Source organism: Dermacentor albipictus, chromosome 2, assembly GCF_038994185.2.
Source record: "Dermacentor albipictus isolate Rhodes 1998 colony chromosome 2, USDA_Dalb.pri_finalv2, whole genome shotgun sequence".
In the NCBI taxonomy this organism is placed as follows: domain Eukaryota; kingdom Metazoa; phylum Arthropoda; class Arachnida; order Ixodida; family Ixodidae; genus Dermacentor; species Dermacentor albipictus.
In genome coordinates this window covers 20196557-20219720 of record NC_091822.1, presented here as the reverse complement: position 1 = coordinate 20219720, position 23164 = coordinate 20196557, and the positions used below count along the sequence as shown (strand labels likewise).

Here is a 23164-nt window from a genome sequence, read left to right as displayed (position 1 = left end):
AGTACTGGTCCTGAGCCACTATTTGCAAGATTGTTTCATGGGCTTGTTTTTGTAGAGCGGCAAGCTCACGTTTCAATGGCTCCTGCATAGCCTTCAGATCTGCATTTTCTTTCCTTGTGTTTTCACACTCTTTCTTAAGGCTTTCATATTCCTTGCTGACAAATTCCAAGCTGTTCCTTAACTCTCTTATGTCTTTCCGAAATTCACGTTTCAGATCAGCCAGCTCTCGTTTAAGGTCAGCGACGTCGCCTCCCATCACCGTAGTACAACGGCCAATGAAGCAGCAAGAAGGCAAATGGCAGCAGAGGCAGCAAGAAAGCGAGAAAAAAAGGAAAAAAAGAAAAGCAAATTGTTTCACCAAACCTGTGAATGTAAGTTGATTCTTAGCCACTGCTCTACCCGCCGCCTCTGCTGCCAAGTGTCCGAGAAGCCGGTCGGAGCGTTGTTTTATCGGGTCCAGCAGGTGACGTCAGCCACACGTGGTCCCGAAAGTAGGCTGTGCGTCTTTCGCTGCTGTATTGAACAGCCGATCGGAGCGTTGTTTTATCGGGTACAGCAGGTGACGTCAGCCACACGTGGTCCCGAAAGTAGGCTGTGCGTCTTTCGCTGCAGTAGTCGGTGCAGATTCAGCCAGCCACAGTCCGGGTCCTGAACGAGTTCCACAGTCCACGGCTGCCGGTCTATAGATGGCTTCAAGGGTCACCCAAACCTGTGAATGTAAGTAGATTCTTAGCCACTGCTCTGCCCGCCGCCTCTGCTGCCAAGTGTCCCTCTGCTGCCAAGTTCTATAATTTCTGAAAAAAATCAGCAAAACAGAAATGGGCCTTTAGTTATGTCATTTTCATTACCACCTTTGTGAACAACAGATAGTCTAGCAATTTTCAATTTATCCGGGAAGGTTCCAGTGCTCAAAATAAGGTTGCATATATGTGCAAATTGTGCACTAATGTGCTCTGAAACTGCTTTTAAAGGTTCTGCCTTTATATTGCCATGACCGACAGCCTATTTGTTACCTAAATTCTGTATGAGCGAGGCTACCTCCGATTCATCAAAGATTTAAATTAGTTTAGTATTATGACATGCACTTTGTATGGTGAAGAATGCACATATGTGCCCATAAAAGCTTCTGTTAGTACACGTGTGCGTAAAATTGCTAATAAAAAGGGAATATAGGAAACCTCGAAAATAAAAAAAATCTAAGAAAGCGGTATAAGGCGGTAAAAAATGACCGGTATATAAGACGGGGGTCGACATTTTGCCAGGTTATGTTGAAAAAAAAGAAAACGTTCGAACAATATTCCGCTTTTTACGATACTTATTTTGTCACATACAAACATAAAGGCTCATTTCGTTGAAAATTCCTTCCAGACTGAAAACAAAACGAAAACAACAAAGTGGCTTACACTCTCTCGAAACGTGTTGCTCCACTCGCAAAGGTGCGATGTTGTGGACCTCGCAAACCCAGATGAAACGAGCAGTTCCACATTGAAAAGCAGTGCTGCCACATGTGTGGTGCAGATTTCTAGAAGTTTGTTATGAAACAAGGAATTGTGCATTCATAGCAATTCTTACACAGAAAATCATGACCATTTGTCTAAAGGAAAATAGAAAACTCGAATTGGCCTCCTCCGAAGAAAATATCAGAATTATCACTGCAGGCTTTTCGAAAAGCTTCACTAACGGTTTAGAATCGATGTTATAGAAAGGCATCCGTGCAATGCCCTACACGTTTTACATGCGCAAGCGAAAACAAACGCGCAGTGGACGTTATGTGCCTGCACACAGTCGCTGCTTTCCTGTCGACGGCGCGAGCGCACACGTGGCGCAATATGATAGCGATCGTTTCAGTTTATTTCCGTTGTCGACATTGCTGAAACCACACTGAGCTACACCGTAATCCAACAAGCATAGCTGCCGCTCATAACACATGCACTATAATTTATGTTGACCCGCCGTGGTTGCTCAGTGGTTATGGTGTTCGGCTGCTGAGCACGAGGTCGCGGGATCGAATCCCGGCCACGGCGGCCGCATTTCGATGGGGGCGAAATGCGAAAACACCCGTGTGCTTAGATTTAGGTGCACGTTAAAGAACCCCAGGTGGTCAAAATTTCCGGAGTCCTCCACTACGGCGTGCCTCATAATCAGAAAGTGGTTTTGGCACGTAAAACCCCAAATATTATTATTATAATTTATGTTGCTTGATTCGCTGGAGCTGAACCGCCAGCTTGCTCCAAAGCTCCATTGATGCAAACGCGATAGGCCAACACGGCTCTGTAAGCGTTGCAGAGGCAAACTTATTGAGACGACAGGAATGAATGCTTATAACTGAGCGTAATATGTTCATAAAAAAGAGAACTCCCCCGGCAATGCACGTACAATGCACCGTGTGGGCGCTCCCGTCTCCACTAACAAGAGCCCGTGCCTCGCAGGGCTTGGTGGTCGTCCTCGGCAATGGCGTCACTTCTGATTTCAGAAAACAGCAGTCCATACTCAAGTCGGAAATTAGCACTCTGTGTACGTGCTCTTCCAAGGCAAGGCCGTACGCTTTCAGCGATCGGTAGGGCTTCATCGCCTCGGCACTGTACGGGCCAGGCGTATGAACAAGGTACACGTATATGTCCCCAAACCTAACGTTTGGCGAACGCTTCGGGTGATTCTTCCACACCGAAATGGTGCGCGGGTCAGGATACTGGTTGCCACGAACTTCCAGGTTTTCGGCGTACCGCTGGCGCGCAATTTCGGACAGCGACTGCACATACTCCGACAGCTCCATACTGTGTTGTCAGCGTAGAACCCTAACCGAAATGGAACCTTTTTCCAACCAGATAGAGAAACTCGATTGGCGTGGTGGGCGCGAGGATGTCGATGCCGATGCACCGCCCACGCTCAGTGACGTCACATTGTTTGCAAACAGGGAGAGGTCTATAGGAACCGACGATCAAGGCTGTTATTGCCGGCCACCCGGGAAAACAGCCGAAAAGGGTCGAAAGCAGGTTTAGAAATTATTGGCCTTTTATCGTCAGCGCGATCGTGACACCTCGATGGCTTTTCGTAGGAACTACCTATTCTCGGCCACGCGCGTGCATAGAGAAGCTTACTAAGAATGCGGGGGTGCGAATACTTCTTAATCTGAAGTGTGTCTGTGCAAGCCTGTGTCCATGAAGTGCTGACAGTGTATGTACTGTCTTGTGCAATCCTGTGCGCACGAATTGTTGCCAGTGTATGTGTGGCGACAGCGCCGTATGGCCAGCTGCCGTAGTTTCTCCCATGTTTATGAACGGACAATGAAGGCCTAGCAACGAATCAAAGGTGTGCGTGTGGTGTAATATGAGTGCGCGAAATCTATCAGCAGGGAGAAGCGCCCGTTCCCTCGTCCCGAATTAAAAGGGGCGTGGCCAGGACCTTGGGAGGAGCCAGTACACAATTGGGTAAACTTGACTGAATCGTTATCAATATCTACTGTCCTCCAACCCAGGGTTCTAGGGAAAGGAGAAGTTATATAAGCGCAGGTTTTAGGCTGAGCTAGGCAGTCTAAAGTCAAGAAGCGGAGCCGGCAATCTGCTGAGAAGCGTCAAGGAGCTAGTGCTGTCGATTATCGCCTGGGCCGCCTAGGCGCTTCTGAACTGCGAGTCACTAGTTGGCGTAAGAGACGACAAACCAACGTCTGCAACGACGCTCACGGTAGTTCCCCTCAAGTTAGCTGAACCTGCGCAAGGGACGACGTCATACCTAGACTTTCATTTCATTTCATTTTATTACCTAAAAGACCACTTGATAGGGGTATTACATAAGGGATGGGAATATATTAGTACATAATTTGCATAATACATAAGTGAACACGCAAACAACAAAAAAACTGCATGTACTAAAGGGTTACATACGTCAGCGCAAATACATAGAACTAAGTAATACAAGCTAAAGTTGCACGAGCATATAAGTCTATGAACACAAGTCATTTCTATTGCAAAAAGTGTGCAATGACACTCTCCATGAACGTAGAACGGCAAATGATGGTGGAGATTTGGTAGGGCAGATTGTTCCAACCTTTAGCGGCATGGCAAAAGAATGAGGTGGAAAAGGTAACAGTGCGCATGCGAGGGCGGCCCACTTGAAAAGTGTGGCGTGTGCGATGAGATGATCAGGCTGCGGGGAGGATATAGGGTGGTTGATTAAGTGAGACTTCAGGGAAACCCGGCCCAGCAATCGCATCCACCGCAACGAGATCAGTTTGCCAGCGTTCTTCGGAAGAGCGGTCGTCTTCGCGCTTGATGGACTTGCTGCTGCTGCCCGGCCATGCGTATGCAATCATTTGTGTTCTTTTGAACTCGGTTTAGTGGAGAACCGTTAAGTGTATTCTTGCGTAGCGTTAATTTTTATGTCCACTGTTAATTGTTCATTTATTTCTTTTATATTCATCAGTTATCTAGAATAAGTGCGTGTGTGTTAGTGTTCTTGTGTGTTTTGTATTTCTGTTTATCTTTGCGTCATTGTCAGTCAATAAATATATCCTTTCTGTCTTCCTTCCGACTCCGACTTCATCGCTGTGTTCGCTTGAGTGGAGAACGACCAGCCGGCTTGTATACTTCGTCGACGACTTCGCGCTGGCGGTGACCGAGTGACAAGCCGTGACATTCAACTGGCGTCCGCAGACAGGACGCTCTGTACAAAAGCAGCACAGTGAACGAACAATGAGAATCGTGCAGATTGATTGATTAGCGCTATTGACCAATATTTGCTAAATGTCGAATACCCGTGCATGCGAATTGTGAGCTCGCAAGTTTTGAAGGTGTAGGGGCATTTTGGAGGGAATGGAGCTCGACAAGTGGATTGAATGGGGCAAACAGTTAGGCCTAGAGGGCGCTGAGCTGAGGACGTGGGTTGCGGAACAGCAGGGGCAGGCCCGAGAAGAGCGGGAATTGGCTCTAGAGGAAAAACAAAGAGCGCAATGAAAAAGGGACAGAGCGCGTATAGAAAGGGAGGCAGTGAGTCGCGGCTAAAGAAGCCGGAGAGCTGGAAATACTGTTGTTACACCTTATTCATCTTATTCAAGGTAGCAATGAGCACCCAGAAGTACAGGATCTTGAAGAGAGGAAGCAGAAATGGCAGGCGCCCGTAGAAGTGGCGCACGGAAGGTGCAAAGAAGTCGCATGCACGGTTCTACCGATGGCGGAAAGAGAGGCTAATCGCTGTGAGTCTAGATTTACGTTGACGGGGCATGCCAGATCCGCAGACCGTGGCGTAGTTGCGGAGGAGCCCGTTGATGGGGATCCGATTGAATGCGATGAAATACGGTACCAGTGGAGTGCTACAGAAGCAGCTAGGCCAGCTGTGGAACATTTAGCACAATTATCCAGGGAGTACGCCAGCCTAGCTAGCAATGATAGGAATTATTTAGCCGCAAATCATTCAGACTGTTCAGGCTGTACGCTTCAGACGGCAATCGTGAGCGACGATATGAGTGCCGGTCAGCGCGAGACACGAGCGGAAAGCTCGGAAATGAGCACCAGGAAGCGTGCTAGAAAAAAAGCGGCGTCGCAGAATCGGGAATGCGGCAGAAAAGACAACGCCACCACCTAAATCGAAAGGTGCTAAATCCTGTGGACCTCGCAGCCAAAGAGTTCGCAAGAGGCGTTTCTCCCTTGGGAAGCATTCATTCATGCGGGCCGGAGCTGCCAGACTGAGTGAGTGAAGAAACTTTGTTATGAATGTCCGCAGAACGGTTAGCCTTCCCTTGTTAGGGACGCGTCACCGTGACGCGGCCATGCTGTATTCGCGGCGTGTGGCGCCTCTACTTCGGCCGCGGCCGCACTACTTCCTTTGGTCGACCGTGCCTGCCCCTCTTTTGGAGTGGCAGCCTCGCTCCGGTTTCGCTCGGTCGTTGCCTTTCGAGGGCCACCGAGATCTGCTGGATGGCCTGGCCTTGGACATCTTGATCATAGCACCTCGTTGCGGCCTTGAGCCGCGGTGGGATCGTTGTTATCGTTGCAGCTTCGTGCGGATTCTTAGCACAGTCCCAAAGGATGGGAGCTGCAGTGGCTCTTTCCTTTTGGCTCACAACACAGGTCACTTATATTGTGGCGACGAGCGACCACGTAGACCGTCAAAGTATCGGGCTCTCGCAGGAGAGGAAAAACCAACACTCCGTCGCTTAGCGTAGCATTCTTTTTTAATGATCTTCGGAACGCTAGTCCGCGCCGGAACGCGCCAGCCGCTCGAGCCTCGTGTAGACGCGAGCGTCCGCGTCAACTCTCGTGCGACGCCGATGCTGCTGCCGCTACAGAGGGCTCCCCCCCTAGAGAGGAGGAAAGTTCGACGAACGATGGAAAGTCCACGTGACGCGGCGTGTCTTCGCGTTGGTCTTGGGTGTCACGTGCGCAGGCGGCGACGAAGGATGCAGCAGGGTCGCGTCGCATACAGGTGGAGCTGATGGCGCGGGTGCTTCGATGTAGGCGGGTTTGAGACGTTCCAGGGCAATTGTGTCTGATCGGCCGTTGACATTCACAACAAACGTCGTCGGACGACGCTCTAGAACACAATATGGCCCAGAGTAGTGTGGTTGTAGAGGCTTCCGCACGGCACAGTTACGCACGAAAACGTGGGTAGCAGAGCTGAGTGCGGGAGAAACGTACGGGGACCTTGCTTCTTGTGAACGTGTAGGCACGGGGCGCATCTGGCTGAAGAAAGCTTGCAGTTCGGCTACGTAGTCGGCAGGTGATGGCATAGGCGTTTGGGGGGTGGCAACAAAGAAATCGCAGGGAAGGCGTAGGTGGGTGCCGTAGACTAGCTGAGCACAGGAGCAACCTAGGTCGCTCTTGAGTGCGGCTCTGATGCCAAGTAAGACGAGAGGCAAATGCAGGACCCACTTCTCCGGCGATTCATGTGCCATAAGGGAGGCCTTGAGATGCCGGTGAAAACGTTCAACTAGTCCGTTGGACTGCCGGTGGTAAGCAGTTGTGCGAAAACGTGTCGTTCCGAGTAGTTTGAGTAGCTCGTTGAAGAGCGCTGAGTCAAACTGTCGACCGCGATCTGTGATTATTGTGGATGGGCAGCCGAACCTTGCTATCCACGTAGACACGAACGCTGCTGCAACAGTGGGCGCTGAGATATCAGATATAGGTGTAGCTTCTGGCCACCGTGTGTAACGGTCGATGCATGTCAGTATGTAGCAGTATCCTTTCGAAGGTGGAAGAGGGCCGACGAGGTCCAGGTGTACGGTGTCAAAACGAGCATCCGGTGGAAGAAAAGACTTGGCAGGCGGAATGGGGTGACGCTGGGTCTTCGAACGTTGACACGACAAACAGCAGCGAACCCAATCGCGAACTTGCGCGTTTAGCCGAGGCCAAACGAAACGACTGGAAAGAAGCTTCTGTGTCGCGCGTATGCCAGGGTGCGACAGGTTGTGCACGGTTTCGAATAGACGTCTGCGAAGGGATGCCGGAATGTATGGTCTGGGTGTGTCGTTAGAAGTGTCGCAGACGATGGACGTACCATCTGGGGTCACAACGACGTCTTCCAATTGCAGGGACGTTGGCGAATTCCGGAGTGTACGAAGTTCAGTGTCGTCACGCTGTTGACTGGCGAGTAAGTCGGCCTCGATGATGAAAGGTTCCGATGTCAACGTGGAAACGACATTGACACGACTCAGAACGTCAGCTGGAATGTTGTCAGTGCCCTTGATGTGGCGGAACGTTGTTGTAAACTCGGAGATGTAGGAAAGCTGTCGAATCTCGCGGGGCGAGTAACAGGACGCCGAACGATTCGTTGCGTGCACAAGGGGCTTGTGGTCAGTCAAGACAGTGAATGCACGGCCTTCGAGGAAATTGCCAAAATGCTTGATAGCCAGGTAAACAGCGAGTAATTCACGGCCGAAAACGCTGTAGCGGGACTGCGCAGGCTTCAGTTTCTTGGAGAAAAAAGCGAGTGGATGCCCCTCATTGTCGATGAATTGCTGCAGAACGGCACCAACGGCGGTATTTGAAGCGTCGGTCATGATGGCAGTGGGTGCGTCTGGCTTTGGGTGTCTAAGCAGCGTGGCGTCGGCGAGGGCAGACTTGACTTTTGCGAAAGCGTCTGCGGCCTCTTCAGTCCACTGAAGCACTTGTTTGCGCTTGTTTATTAGGAGAGCGTCTAGCGGAGCCATAAGTCGTGCGCACTCGGGAATGAATCGGCGGTAGAAATTGACGAATCCGAGAAATTGGCGAAGCTTGGTGAGTGTGGTCGGTCGGGGAAAGTTTTCGATGACGCGAATCTTGGACGGCAGAGGTCGAATGCCGTTAGCGTCGACGATATGACCGAGGAACTCGAGTTCGGTTTGACCGAATTCACTCTTGGCGGCGTTGATGACAATTCCTTTACTGGCAAGGCGTGAAAACAACAACCGCAAGTGGTGAAGATGTTCTTCGGCCGAAGAGTTTGCCACGAGGAGGTCGTCAATGTATGCAAAAACGAAAGGCAGACCTCGGGTGACGGAATCGATGAAACGCTGAAAGGATTGGCCCGCGTTCCGTAAACCGAAAGGCATGCGGAGAAATTCGAAAAGACCGAAGGGCGTGGTGATGGCGGTCTTGGGAATGTCTTCTTCAGCGACCGGTAGTTGATGGTAGGCGCGAACGAGATCGATCTTAGAAAAGATCGTCGCACCGTGCAACGCTACCGTGAAGTCCTGAATGTTCGGTAGAGGGTAGCGATCAGGAACTGTGACGTTGTTTAGTGCCCGGTAATCGCCGCAGGGGCGCCAGTCGCCCGTCTTCTTAGGCACCATGTGAAGTGGTGATGCCCAGTTACTGGAAGAAGGGCGGATAATGCCAAGTTGCAGCATGTGTTCGAACTCCGCGCGAGCGATCTTGAGTTTCTCCGGGGACAAACGCCGGGGTCGGAAGTAGACCGGTGGGCCGGAGGTGACGATGTGATGGCACACGTCATGTTGCACCGGTTGCGTCCAGTCCGGTAGGCGCGTCAAAGTGGGAAACTCGCGTAGGAGTGCGGCGAAAGGTTCGTCCAACATGGCAGAAATAGGCGCTATGGGCGATGTGCCTGATGATGGGACGCCGGGAACGGATAGCTGGGTCACGGAGTCGATGAGACGGTGTCGTTGGATGTCGACAAGGAGTCCGTAGTTATGCAAGAAGTCTGCTCCAATGACTGCATGACGGACGTCTGCAACCAGGAAAATCCAGCGGAACGCTCGTCGAAGGCCGAGGTTTAGCATGACGGAGCGTGACGAGAAAACTGGAATCCTGGTGCCGTTGACGGCTTGCAAAAACGACACAGGAGTCGCTTTTCGGTCGGAGCGCTGCGCGGGTAGAATGCTGACGTCAGCACCTGTGTCGACCAAGAATCGTTGTCCCGTAACTCTGTCCGTCACGTAGAAAAGGCGACTTGTGTGCTGGGCCGGACCACTCGTCGCCGTTAGAGGTCGGCCGGCCTGTTTCCCTGCCAAGCGCAGGGACGCCGACAGTGACGAGCGTCGTTTCCAAAACGGCGATGGTAGTAGCAAACGCCAGGCGTTGTAGTTGAGGCTTCATTGCGAGTGCCCGTGCGTCTTGATCTGCTGGAACTACGGCTGCGTGGGCGACGAGACGTGCGGCGATGCTCCGCTCCACTGATGATGCGTTCCAGGCGCTCACACAAGGAGTCGAGCGGAGAGTGCACTGCGGAAGAGCAGGGAAGAGTTTGCAGAGCGGTTGTATTGTCACCCGGAGACGGTGACGTGGCTGCGATGGTTGGGGTGGCTACTTCCATGACTTTGTCGGCCAAAGCGGCAAGTCCGGTAAGGTCCATGTTAGAGGCTGTCGCCAGGACCATCTGCACGTTAGCCGGGAGTCGTTGCAAAAACAGTTCGCGCAACAGCGTGTCGTCGATGGATCTCGCGTTGTTTCCGAGCAGCTGGCTCATTCGGCGAAGAAGTTGACTAGGGCGTCGGTCGCCGAGTTCTTCAGCGGACAGAAGCTGCTGGATGCGAGAACGCTGTGAAGCTGCTGTGCGCTGTAGCAGTGCTGCCTTGAGATCGTCATAGGCGGCGGCAGACAATGGGGAGTTCAACAAATCTGCTACCTCGTCAATGGCGGCGGGCGAGAGCGCTGCGACGGCGTAATGGAACTTCGAGGCTTGAGAGCGGATACCAGCGACTTGAAATTGCGCTTCGGCCTGAAGAAACCACGCCGAAGGATGCTGGTCCCAGTACTGTGGGAGGCGGACAGCGATGGCGGAACAGGAGGGCTCACCACGTTCCTCAGAAGGGTTCTGGCCTTGAGCTCTCGTAGCGTTGGTCTGGTCCATGGTCGTCTCTACCACAGGAGCGTATGGCAATATCACGTCCGGTTTCACCAAACTGTGGCGACGAGCGACCACGTAGACCGTCAAAGTATCGGGCTCTCGCAGGAGAGGAAAAACCAACACTCCGTCGCTTAGCGTAGCATTCTTTTTTAATGATCTTCGGAACGCTAGCCCGCGCCGGAACGCGCCAGCCGCTCGAGCCTCGTGTAGACGCGAGCGTCCGCGTCAACTCTCGTGCGACGCCGATGCTGCTGCCGCTACAATATAAACACTTGGGCACACGTGCCTTATCAGCACCGGGGTGAATAACGACCCCATTTGAAGTTGTCGATATAGAATCCCTTCCTTACAGGTCAAGCCTGGATGAGGTGGCTGCATTGTCCTTCGCTCTAGTTTGTACCACTTCACAATTTCGTTGTAGGAAGTCATTTCGTCCTTCGTTTCCCACCACCACGATGGGTCGACCGTAGTAGCAGCGGCACGGTTCGTTAGTCCTCGCGCCGCCGCGTTCGTCGTTTCGTTGTGGTTTGCGTTGCCGCGATCCGACAGATCACTGCCCATGGGGGCCGGAAACCACTTTATCCCTACACACCGATTTTCACTCGCGAGATCGACCGCACGCAACACACGTGCGGCTTCACAACACACTTGCTTTGGCGTAATTTCACTCTACCGCTCTAGAATCACAGAGCACAGTCGTGCACTCGGGGTCGGCGATGGCCAGGGCAATGGCCACCTCCTCGGCTGGATGCGCCCGTCGAGTCCGCACACTCGCGGCTGTTCTCGTTCTCGAATGCCTTTCTGTCATGTGGATACTCTGCCGCGTCCACAAACACGGCACCCCTGTCTTTGGCATGGAGATCGATGAGCGCCTTGGCCCTAGCCGCCCACCGCTCTTTGTGGAACTAAGGGTTCATGTTTCTTGGCACTGGACATACCCGTAGCCGTCTGCTAATTGCGTCCGGTACAGGTATTTCGGTATTTTCGGGTCCCCTTTCCTTTGGCCCCAGGCCTAGGTCACGCAGCACTTGTCTGCCCGTTCTTGTTTCCGATAGCCGCGCGGGCTGAGCGGTCCTCTGAGCCTTGGCGATTTCCTCCAGGGTGTTATGCACTACCAGGGCCAAGAACGTGTCGGTGCTTTTGCAGTCTAGAAGTCTGAGTGCAGCCTTGTACGCTTTGCGTATGAGCGCATTAATCTTATTTCGCTCGCACTGCCTCCAACTTGTGGAAAGCAGCAACGTATGCAATGTGGCTTATAGCGAAGGATTCCACTAGCCGGGTGACTTCCCATACTTCAATGTCTCCATCTAGCCACTCGTTTGCTTCGCTTAGGTAGTCCGGGTGCGTTTCTGTGGGAGTGACCTGCAGGTTTTTGTCGTCGACGCGCTTCTTCACCTTGTCTTCTTCGTGCTCGGTCAGCGCCCTGTGGATGATCTCGGCCAGGTTGTGGTCCTGGTGAGACTTGGTCGTGGTCGCATCCAAAAGACGGCAAGACGTGGAGTATGCTGAGGCATCTTTTGGAAGCCGACAGACTAAAAAGAAAAGAGAGGGCCGTTCGGGGACAAGATTGGCAAGGGCCAGGGTGCAATTATGGCCCACTTCCTTGGGTTCTTTTCATGTGATAGGCATGACACCGGAGAACGAGGCGGTAATACGGTGGTCACGCGCGGCCGTGAAGTCGCAGTACGATACCTAGAAAGCATGTTGCCGCTATCTACAGTTTCGGGGGCCCACAGCGAGCGGGACAGCCGACGTGTCCTTTGCGATCCCTGGTTGACAAGACGGGCTTCCGAACGGCACCCGCCTCGAGTTTGGCTTAAAGAAATGCCACAGCCACAGACTTTGCAGAATGAGAAACGACATTGGAGGCTTTGTGGCAACAGCTGTTTGCTTCTTAAATTTCATGGTTGGTTGGATATTCTGGGATTTCCGGAGATCGTTTCGTTAACCAAGTTTCCAGCTTTGTTTGGATTGGTTGTTTTAGAGGCTCATGATATTCTCAAAGCAATGTCTTGCATGCGCATCAATTTTTCATATTTCTGAAACCTTGTTTTCTCAAAATAGCAATCCGTATTGTTTAGTTTTTTTGCGAAAGACATGCGCTTGTAACGTCAAGTCCAGATTGTTCGTCGGAGGCCTGTGGTGGCACTTGAGCCTCTGTTCACTTTTCCGAAATGTTAGCGATATTTTTCTTTTTAAGCGGAACGCGTTATTTGGAGGAGCTGTTGTTTGACTACACAACTTTAGAAAGTGTTTTTTTTTAATACGTGAAGCATGCCTTGCGCAGACGCCTAGGAGTATTGGTGCGTGCCTAGCACGTGTGCGTGCCGAGCAGGTGTAACATGACGTCAAATGGTCAACTGCGCTGCTGTGAAGCCACATTTACTGGCGCGGCGCCGAACCATTTGCGTTAGTGCGATCGAAACTGCAATCAGCAGACCATCGAGCGTCCGTTGCACCGATCGACCCCGGGTTGCAGGTAAGGTATCCGACGTTATTAAGTTAATGACTTTGGTGAAGTGATGCGGAACACATCATTTTGACACTTATATTCCAGTATAACAGGGTGCAGCACACCAAACTGCAGAAACCGCACAGAAGGTGCAAACGTTTTTACGCAGTGCTGTACGGACTGACGAGAACGGTCGCCTCCGAAAGAGACCATGATATGCGATGCCCGTTGGCCTTGTTTCCAGAGCGGAGTAAGGCTTGTTTACACTAAAGCAGCATTTTTCTCGAGTAATAGCCCTCTACACGGTGAAACTCGTACGCATGGTACGAGAGGTTCACTTGTGCAATTTTCGGTGTACATGTGCAGCGCGACACACCTGGGACAATGAACGACACGTCTGTGTCGCACTGCACATGTACGCCAAGAACGTTAACTTGCCAACTCGCCCAATTCGCTGTGTTGTTTGTACAATTGTTCTGCCTATGCGGCTTTAGAACAGTGTGTTCAAAACAGAGTAAATGCTAGCAGATAAGATTAGCCCGCTGCATCCTGGTTTTTCTCTACTCTGTTTCTGATTTTTTTTGGCGTTCTGATTTTTTATGTAAGGGCACTTCATGTAATGATGTTCATTGTTTTGCTTTAGGCGAAAACACCGTGCGCTCCGGCCGATGAGACAGCTGTGACACCTTCAGCATTTACCGCCCGCAATACGTTGCCTGTTCGACCAACGTTATCGACGTGAAGAATGTAAAACTCTTTTTGTACTTTTAATAAGCGCTGTGTTGTAGCAAATTAACCTGAGTAGTATGAAGAGATTAAAAGAAATGTGTTGTAATATTACAGCCTACAATTTGTGAATAATTACTTTGCAAGTTAGCCATCTCATGTGATTGGTGCAATAAAAATAACCTGTTGTAATAACTTGTTGCCCTTCCAGTGGCTTTGAATTCTGCTCCCCCAGACGCCAAGAACCAGGACTCATCCCCTGCTGCCACCTGCCATTGCTTATTCATTCCCTAGTACGAAGTAAATTTCACATAGAACCTTGTGCATCTTGAATCTTTTTCTACTTGCAGATTTGCTGCTACAAAAGAACTCTTATGCCTGCGGTATGAATCGCAAAAGTAAGCTTTCCATTATGTGCGCATGTGAACGCTTGAAATGCATTTAAATCTATGTGTCGGCACCGCATATATGAAAAACGTGCTGCTGCTTTGAACAACGATTAGGGATGAGTGACGTTCACGGTTAACGGTCAGCGACACAACTGCAGGTAGGATAGTTCTCTTGGCCACGACCATTATTCGTCTGGTTTCGGCAGCCAAAATCTCCACACATAATTGTCTACCACACGTGTGTGAAGCTTTCTTTAAACACCCTTTAAAACATTTCTTGCCTCCCAGCCTCCGCGGAAGAAACTTCATATGCATCCTGAAAAACTTTGCACCGCTTTTTGTTGAAGGTAATGCGTGTTTGCACGCGAACGTTTCAGCTGTTAGAGCCACGGGCGTACTCAGGATTTTCTTTCGAAGGATCGATGGGGGTCCATCTCACATGTACGTTACTGCGTGTGTCTGTATATGTGGGTGTATATATGTACATACAAACTAAAGATTTCGGGGGATTGGCAACCCTCTGGTTACGGCAATCGTTCGAGCGTATCCTCCATTAAAAAATGTCGTCTTTCTCAGCGCTTGCAAACAATTGCCGCTTGTTGATAGCGAGCAGCAGACAAAAAAGCAAATAGAACATCGCGCGGCATTTGCCTCCGTGCGCGCAAGGAGTGGCTTCACTGCAGAGATGGAATATAACGGCGGACCTATGCGCAACTCTGCTCGCTGCGGGAGCATGCAGGGGGAGGGGGTGACTTACGGAGGCGCCATCTGTCGGAAGCGCCTCGCTTGCGTAGTATGAGGGATCGCACGGCACGCTCCTCATACGTTTCGCTTACGGCGCTCAATAAAAACACCACGCGGCTGCCCCCCTGGACATTCCTGTAAGTACTTTCAAAACGAGGGAAGTTTCTACAGTCGAAATAATATTCTTTGGCAAACTGAAAGCACAGAATTATTTACAGACGCTATCTCTTTACCGAATACGTACAGTGAACGCCACTGCGCGCAATCGCCGCGATGGAGTCTCCCGAACTGGCTTCTTGCGGGAAATGTAGGCAAACGCTGAGCGCAAACCATGTGAAGTATATCCTTATAGTGGGTTGTCTGTATAACCAAATGCAGCATAACTGAATGAAGCCTGAACGTAGCGATCGCACATGTTCGCAGTGACCGACTGCACGTCTGCATGCATGTCCACGCACAATATTTCGCTTTCGCTACGAGCACGTTTTCGCACCATGCCGTAAGCTTTAGGCAACAGCACATGAGCATTTTACCGCACACAAGCAACCACTGTTGTGTGGATGTTATTAAAGCTGTTCCAAAAAATTACGTTCTAACTAGGGATTTCGAGGTCTACGGTGACTTTTGATATGCCATCGGGACGATTCAATCTTTCTTTTTCTAAATTCCTAAGACATAACAATATAATTATTTCTCAAGTTGTATCGCATGGTATCTTTACCGATTTTCTCAGCGAGCGATTTCCTGCTGCTTCTTTATCGTAATCCAGTGCATTATTTCATAACACAAACATGACCATATGCCATGCCTTTCTTTAATGTGCTTCTTACCCCTCCCTTCCCATTCCAGTGAACTTGGCAGTACGTTGCATCAACAAGTTCACAGACCAAACCGTCATGACAGTAGCTGGGCAGCGAGCGTGGACGAGCGTCTCAGGGCGCATTTTCTGCTACTCACCGAACATCGCAGCCCTGGCGCCAAAGCAGAAATCTTTCTCGCATCTGTGTTTGCTGCATACCCGAGTTGTAGCCCACGGCTTTCTGCCGGTACTATGTTTCGCGAGCCAAGCTTCACGCTGCTTCTTGTCCTGCGGCTACGTGTGAAGAAGGCTGACCCCAGGATCCCTTGCGTATATCCGACACTATGGCACCGAGCAGCAGCCTACCGTGTTGCACTTCTCCAAAGGCAGCAACTACCTATTATAGGGCTTTCAAATGATGCAAAGCAGACACCCAAGGCGGAAAAGCCTCACCATTTAATCAGAACCGCAGTGCAGGTGCGACTTTAAACTTTATTTTTCAGCTCGCTTCGGCGCTTCCGAAGCAGCCGACGCGGCCGCTGTGTCCACGGCATCCCTCATGCCACGTCACGCCGACGGTGGCGCCAGCTTTTCCAGTGGTGGACCTCGCGCCCAATAGAGGGACACTAGAATCAAGTTACGCGCAGCGCCATGCGTGGGAAGCGGTGAAAATGTTGTTCAGGGGCGGTGCAGTCCGCGTGCCGTCTACAGCGCCCCGTCACCTGCGCGGCCACAAGTCTTGAACCGCGGTCCTAATGAACGCGATCAAAAAGAGTAAATTTGCGCTTGACTTGCCGCCACCTAGATGCTAAGAGCACAGAAATGATCGAGCGTTCGGAACATCATAGGTGACATAAAGCGCTGCTTTTCCGGAGGAAGATTCGCCGTTGGGACGCTATATCGCACGACAAATCTAAACACATTCACTTCGTGGAGGGAGCGTGGCGATTGACTCAACGAAAGACGCACGAGTCACAGCACAGTTTGTTTTCGACACTGTTGTACACGGCATGTGTCAGTGATGCCTAGCTACGACGCGTTTAGTCTATCAAGTTGCCAGCAGATACAATACGCCGTGTAAAGCCACCGTTGGCGAATCGGGAAACGTGAACATATATATAGTCATTCCAAAGTAGATCTCTTTTCATCCAGAATGAAAGTGAGGGATTGACACTAACGTACGTGAGCAAATACATACAGAAGCATTTGCACTTACATTGTTGTGAATGTGTTTCCGTCCGAGGAATTCTATATAGCGCTAGACGCAGCTCAGCGAGGTTATTTGGCTGCCCAAGAATACCGTTCTCTGAAACATAGTGCTGCCAGTGCTTAGTCGCATTCTATGCCACTGTAGCAGGAGTGTACGTATGTGCTTGCACGGCTGGCACTGCACAAGATTAGTTTCTCCTGCTCGTGCTATTGCATGGCAGGGCGGCAACGCACGGCCAAAGGAAAGGGGCGGTCTCGTAGCCGGTGACGCGCGGCGTGTGCCGCTTCAGGCATGCGCTTGGTTTTCCCCGCTTCCCTTGCATGGCGCTGCGCGCAGCATGAGCCGCGCCCTCGCGTAGTCCCTCTAACAGTGAACCAACCTGCACATACATACTTCGTACGCGCGGCATTTGTAGCACGGTGCGGGCACTGCATGCAGACATCGGTGCTCCATGCATATCACGACGCAGCCACACTCTCTGAAGTAGCTTGCACGGCAAGATTTTGCATTAGAACCCTTGCAGATTAAGAGCAGCTGCAATGACGACAAGGCATCGAATTTAGGCCCCTCTATTAACATGTAGATTTCAACATATCGAAAAGTGCAGACGAGCTCTCGAAACGAAGAAACGCAGCCTTAGCGCACTCTCCTTGCAAATTAACGGCTGCAAAATGTGGTCCGCAGGATGTGAAAATCCGCAGCCTTGAAATGCCCATTTCACGCGAAGCGCAGCGCAGCAGAGACCGTGCGCCGATCAAGCAGCAGCCACTGAACGCCGTGAAAAGCTCCCCCGAACCTTAGCCTCCTATATTTTTTCATGCCCGCTCACTGAGTGGGGGAACAAAGCGCGCCGTCCGTACCGCCTAGTTCATGCGCCCGCCACCAGACCGCGCTGCCTTCCCATACCCTGTCCCAGAGCAGACGACGCGACGCCGCCGCTTGCGCACGCGCTCGTGGAGACAAGTTTGGCGTTCGTATTTGAGATGGAATTATAAAATTTAATCGCACGTTAAATTGATGTTCGTACACAATGTACAGTGGAAGTAAGCAACACAAAACATGTTGTGGAGAGCCAGCCCTTCACCAAAAAGCGCCGAACTGTGAGATCAAGGCTCACAGTTTGAGGGTCTTACGTGACAGCGGTTTTATTTCAAACACTTTAGCCATGTCGTGTTTGTCTGTCGCCTTCATTGCAAAATTTGTGAATATTGGGCGAAAAAACTTTGTCAGCAACAGTTGCAGCAGGTTCTCTTGGTGTCCTGGCGTCGAGCACATCAAAGTTTTGTGCTCGCGGAGTATTGCAGCGGCATTACTCACAGCCTCCTTCAAAGGCTGATTCATGTGCCTTCTTCTTGCGAGAAGAACGTCGATAAATTTCTCTAATGCGTAGAGAACCGCTAAAAGTTGTCCAGATGGGTAGATGAGTCCACCGCGGTCTTGGTGCTTTATCAGCGAGTCCGAGGGCGCCGAGGCGTTTGGCTTTTTTAACAGGCTGACGCACTCCTCGCAATTGATATTTTCTTGTACAACTCTTGCCAAGTAGCCGCCGACCATAGCCAATGCTGCGACATCTGGAGTAGGAAGCAGAGGCTGTCCTCGCTTGAGTCGCTTTGTGAGCTCTCTACATGCATCTGCAGGGAATTCCTCGCTGGTTCCTTCCCTTGTGTTTTTCTGTTGCGGCAGCGTTGACAAGCAATCGCTGCCTTCTGCTGCCATTACGTTGCTCGTACCAGCCGCCGACGCGATGCCAGTCTTCAGAGTCTTCTCAATACCTGACAGAACAGCTCGGGCATCCGTTTGATCATTTGACCCTGCTGACTTCCTCAGCCAGCCAAAAAACGACTCGATTGGGTCAGACGACATTTTTCTCGTTAAAACAAAGTGAAAGCGCATCTCTTCAAGAAGATATCGAATGCACTCAACATTTGAACGAGTTGTCATCACCAGGCCTTCGTAAGTCTCCTTGGTTAAGAAGTTCTTCGCCAGGCACTGGCTTTAGAGATCGGCCAGGTAGTCGAGGAAACTTGTTTCAAGCCAAATTAACCGTTCATCGCTTGTAAATTCGAACTGCTTGCAATCGGCATTGTTCTGGTGTATGTGCTGGGTACAATTGCTCACGTCCATGAGCATGAACCAGCGGTGCACGGTGTCCATGAATTCAACGGTCGGTCCGACACCCGCGAAACTTGCGTCGCATGTGTGGCCCGCTTGCTCTTGCAGGAGCTTCAGTGCCGCTGTCACCGCAGGAGACAAAACTTGGATTGCTCTTCTTACGTTCATTTTTTCGATGTTTGTGGGGAACACGTGTTTTCTCGTTAGAAATCTAACTGGCTTTACAAGGCTGCCTTGCTGCATTTTGTAGACGCTCTTTAAGTGGTTCGCCGTTATTTCGCCGCCTTTTCCAATGTCACGCGATAAAAACTGCGAGCGCACGTTTTTGACCAAGTGGCACTGATCGAATGCTAAGAAAAGCTTTCGATTTGGTGTTCCTGGGTGCTCAATGCAATGCGTGAGGCTTCCGTTGCATAGAAGTTGGCACGCTAAGACATTGATTTTGTGGTTGTCGGTGACAATGCGCACGATGAAAAATCCTATGTTTTCAACTTCATTCAGGACGTGTCGCATGAGCGTGTGCAGCTCGCGGCCAGTGCAATTTCTCGTGAAAAAGTATGCCACGGGTATTTTAAACGAAACTGAAAGGCCGTTGAGGACGAAGCACAGAAGTGAGTTGGCTATCACAGGCTCATTTGTTGTTTCCTTAGGAAAGCTCCTACCATAGTCTACTTCACCGATGAAGGCGTCCCTTTGTTTATGGTAAAGTAGCCTCTGTTTCACGCGCATTTCGTCGACAATTAAAGAGCACGCTCTGGGTTGCGATGAGGGATGAGAAGCGAGCTCGGTTGACAGCCTTTGCTTCGCGAGTTCCGTCACGCCAACTTCGCCACGTGATGTGCCCGTAAAACGCTCCAGGGTGCTTCGACTGGGCAGCCGGAGAATGCCTGTAGTACTTATGTGCTCGTATGCGCGAGTCGAGAGGTTACGTAAAACTACAGCATGGCGCACTGTCAGATCAGACCACGTTGGTTTCGTTTTCCCGAAATTCTTAACTTGTTCTACTAATACTGACGCAGCCAAGTCTTTCTCCTTCGCTTTCTCGACAACTTGGAGGAATGCATGAACAAAGCACTCTTCCTTGAGCTTTTGTATTTCTTGTTTATAATTGTCGACGGTATTCTTGAGCCGCTCAATATGCGCGTTTAAGTCTCGTTCTTTGCGTCTCCACTTTCGTTTGTCCACTGTCGAAACCGAGAATTGTGAGGACACCTGCACTGCTCTGTCCATCTGCAAAGTCGCGGCGATGCAGCGCTCGCTAGCACCGTTTTTCACGGGTGGCAACGGTTCGGTAGCGGTGCAGTCCACAGGTGACAAATCTTCAAAGACGACGTCGACAACCGGCAATTCGTAGAGCGGATGCGGACACGACTCCATTTGGTTATCATCAATGACTGCTCGTCGCTTCGGCGGTGGTGGGTTGGCTAGCGCAGCAGCCTCGCGCTTTTTCACTGACGCGTAGCTTCTCTCTCTTTTTTTAGGAGGCTGCAAGTACGCAGGATATTCTTCGAAAATGCTGGGAATAGCATCTTTCTTAAGTTTCCGAATTTTGAAACCTTCCTTAAAGTCAGAGGAACTGAAGTGTCGGCTGCATACAGTAGAATAGCACGACGTCGTATTCGGCACCCAGTTTTCACGAGAAATGACTTTCAGCCATTTTGCGCACAGTTCCGGATCGCTTGGTATTTCGTGGAACGATATGCCCGGCGTCCGTTGTTTACTGGATGACTTGCAGCGTGGCACACAGCAGTACGGCATCTTGTCGGGCGCAGGACACCACAACCGATTCCACACTGCAGATAGAGAACTGATTGGGTATAAAAAAGAAAGTAACGCAAGGGAACGATAAGAACTGTGCATCGTAAATCACTGATCTTACACTAGTAAAGCAATACACGTTGCAACAACGCCAACAACTAACACGTGGTCGCGGAAAATCTAGTAAACAAACGGTCGCTTCATTTGTGTACACTGCTTACAAGTTCGGTCATGCATCCCTGATATTTCAAGAAAATATGTATATAAACATGCTGCTGTTGCAAAACGCATACGCTTACCTGCAACCAACACGGCGGAAATCGCACAACTCTTGCTTGACGGATCGGTTAGGGTGCTTCGATGGGCCTCGACGCGTAGCTCGGTCTGGCATGTGAGGGCAGCATTTTAGGTAGTATGGGGTGTGAGCGCCTCTCGCGGAGAGCCGAGGCGTAAATCGAGGAGGAAAGGAGAGGGCAATGGACGGTCTCCGCGGCACCATTGCGCGGGCATGAAAAATATAGGAGGCTATGCCCGAACCAACTGTGTTCCCGCCTCTTGAGCAGCGTTGCCAGGTCGGACAAGGCGACGTAGCCCAAAGCTAGAGAAATTGTAGCCCAAATGTAGCCAAACGAAAAAACCAGCAAAAAAATTGTAGCCAATATAGCCCCCTTTATTAAAGCGAAGCTGTATACCTCTACCGTCCAAGGAAATTTTCGCGTCGTTGTGGTAAGCAAAAAAGTTCTCATGCGTGGGCCGATCCCGGAGATAGTGCAATGCCGGGCCGACCCGCGGCTGAGGTGAAGCAAGCGTTAAGCACTCCGGGACCATATCGCGTTATCGCGTTAAAATTTATCTCGAATGCAAAGGAAAATGGCAGTAAAGCTCACTGTGAGAAACGTGGAGCAGGTCGAAGGCTGTGCACGGCACGAAACTAAAAGCAGAAGCCTTGGCCATTAACACACTGGAGCGTGTCATCTACCCGTGCTTCCCTTCTGTCAGGCCGGCGCCACGATCGCACGACCCTATTTTATTACTCTCCGTTCCTGAGCAGAGCCATGTTAGTACAGTACACTGTGAAACACCCTCTACTCCCAGGCTCATCCCGATGTCCGGTGATCGGATGCGAAGATCACACGATGTTGCTGGCGCAAACGTTAGTGCGGTGAACCGCGGTCTAACATTAAGTGCATCAAAAATCAAAGCCATCGGCTCAGAGAACGGCGCACTGAGGGGAGGGGGCGATTTCCCGCGCGCACAATGCACAGCCACGCTGCCAATTCATCCAGCTAAAACATAGCCTTCGAGAATTGTTTCTATTCGATGAGAGCCACCTGTAGAGCTTGCATAAGGGCGTTCCCTATAACCCAAACGAAGCGAAGTCGCGTATTTTCGGTAGCCCAAATACAGCCACGTAGCCAACTCGCCCAAGTCGACGCCAAAATTATTTTCCTGTAGCCCAATTTGGCTATTTATAGACCCATGGAGGAAGGAAACTAAGGAGAGGCCCTACCCCCTTCACAGGCTAGGAGAGAAGTGTGGAGAAAATGACGTAGTTTGTTTGACTTTTTATTTTTGCTCTCTTTTATTTGTTTGCTGTAGCGGCCACGCCTTTTGGGCCAGAATGGCGGTTTTGTTATGGTTATGGGCGCTCACACGTGCTGCTCCGCAGGTTCCGTACCATGGCAATGGCGCCGTGCGGGCAGGTTTGCGTTGGTCTCCGTGTTTTGTTGCGATGTGTTATCTGGACCGTTCTCTCCCGGATGCTGCTGTTGCCAGGTGTGACAGGGGGAACGAACGCGTTGCATGCGCGTTCGTGAAATGAACGCGCATGCAACGCTGTACGCAATGTACTTCGCCACGGCAATTGCAACGGACGAAGGAATGCCCACAGAAAATTTAGCTCTCTTTGGCGGAATCATGCTAACGTGCCATCGCAGGCCGAAACCGATGCGTTTCAGTATCTGTACAATGAATGCCTTGCAGGTCAGTGATTCCTGCTTCTGACAGGGCATATGGTGCATTTGTGGCACGTAGAACGTACGTTATGAATTCATAGTTTGCGTTCAGTAACAACTTGCTTTTGTGCATATTAAAGCACACCTTGCATAACTGTTGCTTGTACCTCGCAGTACTCGCGACAGCACGAAGTCTTTTAAGCAGAGCGCGTTCAAGGTTCATGTACACCTGCACAGGTGTACCTCAATACACGTGCTGATATAGCGTTACGAAGAATATTCGCATTTTGCTGCCCTCGGCACCGGACGCCTGCCAGCCGACGCTTCATCCTTGAAGATGGGAAAGAAGCGGCTGCTTTCACCTAAGGAACGAATCCTCCCTACCGCAGGCGTATCTTATCTGTGCGTGCGAGAAGCGTAGGGAAGTAAAGGTTAGCGGATGCGCTGCAAGAGTGTGCTCCACGGAACGTACGCCTGCGAACGCATGAAACGGCTGTTCCATGGTCACACGTCGGCCGATTTTACGCGCGTGCTGTTCAGCACCTTCCGCACGATATTGCAAAACTTTTGTTACGTGATGCTTCACTTACCGTGGTAAGAAGGCGCATCAGGATTCAGTCAATGAATTTTTAAACACGAAGTCAGAAATGACATTTTGCTTCCTCGCCGGCGCGCTGTCGTAGTGATGCGCGGCCACCCGATCTTTGTTCAATAAAGCACGACGATTCCTCAAGCGAGAATGTG

At 50.9% G+C, this 23164-nt stretch overlaps 1 pseudogene; it reads right to left on the bottom strand.

The window, feature by feature from the left end:
- Positions 1 to 17433: 17433 nt before the first annotated feature.
- Positions 17434 to 18950, bottom strand: LOC139055349 (uncharacterized; annotated as a pseudogene).
- Positions 18951 to 23164: the final 4214 nt, after the last annotated feature.